Source organism: Egretta garzetta, unplaced genomic scaffold (genome assembly GCF_000687185.1).
Source record: "Egretta garzetta isolate BGI_Z169 unplaced genomic scaffold, ASM68718v1 scaffold163, whole genome shotgun sequence".
In the NCBI taxonomy this organism is placed as follows: Eukaryota; Metazoa; Chordata; class Aves; order Pelecaniformes; family Ardeidae; genus Egretta; species Egretta garzetta.
Window position 1 is genome coordinate 4,771,219 of NW_009259308.1, and position 2,949 is coordinate 4,774,167.

The following is a 2,949-nucleotide window of genomic DNA, read 5'->3' on the forward strand; positions in this document are numbered from 1 at the left end:
GTGCCAGCCCCGCGCACGGGCCTAGTCCGCGCTGGCCAGCCTGCCCCGGGCTCAGTTTTACCCGGCTGGTGCTGTTGTCACCAATGTAGTGTTAAAAGGCAGGCATTCTTTGGTGTCACGAGGTTTATTCCTGGTTCCGGTGACACTGTCAGAAGTGGATGCTCTTTCATTTTTTTACCCTGCCCACGTGCATCCCTTCCTGGCACCGGTAGTGCTTAGGTCTCTGTTGCAGTAGTTAAGGGAAGTGGGAAAATGTAACAGTGGGTATTTTTGGTGAAAAACATAGTCTTGACACACGGGAGGACTGGCTTTTTACTCAGGCGACTAAGTGTCTGCGTTTGTTTCTGCAGAAGAAAAGGAGCAGCTGGAAGACTTTTTCTCCAACCTCACCAGAGAGCTGGGAAGCAGCTCCTCAGCCCTTTTGTCTGGGAGATGATACCTAGGAAGTGACGTGAAGAAGAAAGGTCCTGAGCGCCACAGGCCCCTCTTTTACAACCTTTCAGTTTTGCCCTCTTTGATTCTCTTTAAGGTCTTGACAAAGTATGTAGCATAACATAAATGATCCTAGATCGTCTTCATAAAACCCTTACCAATATTTAAAAGTACGGTCTCTGTTTTCTTTAGATTGCTGTGTTTTTCTTCTGGTTGTGTGTCTAACTGGGGTTGGGATATGAAATTTAGTAGAAGGCTGGTTGTTTTTAAAACTAATGCCACATACTGAGGTTTTCATGGCCAGACCTTCCAGATGAACTGCCAGTGGTGCTTTCTTTGGACTGGAATCCCAGAACTGAAAGTTGTAAAGGATTTAAACTCAACTGCTACAAAATGGAAGTATGGTCAAGAATTACCTGGTTGCTGGTAATAGAAACATTGAAGTAACACGATGACAGGAAAATTCTTTTTTTTCCCCATGTGCAGGTTCTTTTCAAAATATATAAACATTAGGCAACATACAGTATTGCATACCACCAGAGATGGCTTTTCTTACTTGAAGTTCTTCCAGTGCAATGTCATAGAATGCTAATTTGCCAATTCCTTGAATGTCCTGGTCCCTTTTATACCTGCCTTCTCAGCAACTGTCACTTGTGAGTGTTACCTTAGGCGGGACAGTATGAAGAGATGGGAGATCTGTGGTCTTACACAGGTAAATGTAAAAATCACCCTTACCAATATTTAAAAGTACGGTCTCTGTTTTCTTTAGATTGCTGTGTTTTTCTTCTGGTTGTGTGTCTAACTGGGGTTGGGATATGAAATTTAGTAGAAGGCTGGTTGTTTTTAAAACTAATGCCACATACTGAGGTTTTCATGGCCAGACCTTCCAGATGAACTGCCAGCGGTGCTTTCTTTGGACTGGAATCCCAGGACTGAAAGTTGTAAAGGATTTAAACTCAACTGCTACAAAATGGAAGTATGGTCAAGAATTACCTGGTTTCTGGTAATAGAAACATTGAAGTAACACGATGACAGGAAAATTCTTTTTTTTCCCCATGTGCAGGTTCTTTTCAAAATATATAAACATTAGGCAACATACAGTATTGCATACCACCAGAGATGGCTTTTCTTACTTGAAGTTCTTCCAGTGCAATGTCATATAGAATGCTAATTTGCCAATTCCTTGAATGTCCTGGTCCCTTTTATACCTGCCTTCTCAGCAACTGTCACTTGTGAGTGTTACCTTAGGCGGGACAGTATGAAGAGATGGGAGATCTGTGGTCTTACACAGGTAAATGTAAAAATCACACCAGTCTGCTGGCCAGCCAAGGTGTTTGGAGCCATGATCCTGTCAAAAATGGCGGATGATGGTCGTCAACTCTTAGGTATTTTACCTAAATCTGTTCTACTCAATCAGTCATATTGCTGCTCAATAAAATGCTTCCATTTTAGGGTATTCATAAAATCCTAAGGGATGTTTGGAGACAGCAAATCTGTAAAATAAGCATAGTCCTAAAAATCCATCAACTATAGAGTAAATTAGAGATAAGGAAAAGTTACGCCTCCTGAACGCATGGCGGCTTTTGCTTTGGCGTGGTGTGTGACACTGAAAATGCCTGATGCAAAGTGAGTTCCCAGCCTAAGCCTGGGGGTGAATCCCTATTTTAATTTCGCCTCTCCCGACCCCTGTCTCCTTTCCTTCTATCCTTCCCTCCAGGATTTTCCATGCCTGGAATTCCCTAAAGCCTGCTCCCGGACAGCGAGGCCAGGGCACACAGCAGAGCAGTACTACACCACCAACCCTGAGTCCGTCAGCCTTGGCTACGGGACTCCTACTGCAAAAAGAAAAAAATTAGAGTTTTTAGGGTTTTACCTTGCGGGTTATTGATAATTTGGTCCTGGAGCCGGTATGGGCGAGGCGGAGTGCCCAGCTGCACATTCAAGTGCATTATTTCAATTACCCGAGCGCTCTTCCTTGCGAGGTGAAATCGTTCGCTCCCCGGGAAAGCTTTTTTATTGAATGCTTTCTCAATACTCGCCTTGGTCACGTCGCCTGGAATTGAGCCTCTGTCACTAGCATTTCTGCGGTGACTTTGACCAGATCAATGGCTGGGAAAGGCACGAAGGACGCATTGATACCGCGGGGTAGCAGACAAGCCGGGCTTGGGCTTGGTGCTCAGTAGTACAGGGAAACCGATAATGAGCAGATGAACGGCTTTTTCTTAACCCTTGGCGTTCTCGGGAGGCTTCAGCAGGGCTGCCGGCTCCTCGCCGCCGCCCCGGCTGGCAGGGTGGGTGCAAAGCCCGGCCGGTGATAAAGCTGTTCCCTCGGTCTGGCGTGAAAGGCGGCCGGAGCCACGCCGAAGCCTTCCCGAGGGCGGGCGGGAGGAAGGGACTCCTGGAGGAAGCTGCGGCGGCAAAAAGTTGCTTCCCAACTCGCCTAGGACGTCGTTTGTGAGCCCAATCCTGACGCAGGAGCGAGCGGGGAAGCAAACTCTGGCGACGTTTTCAGTTGCA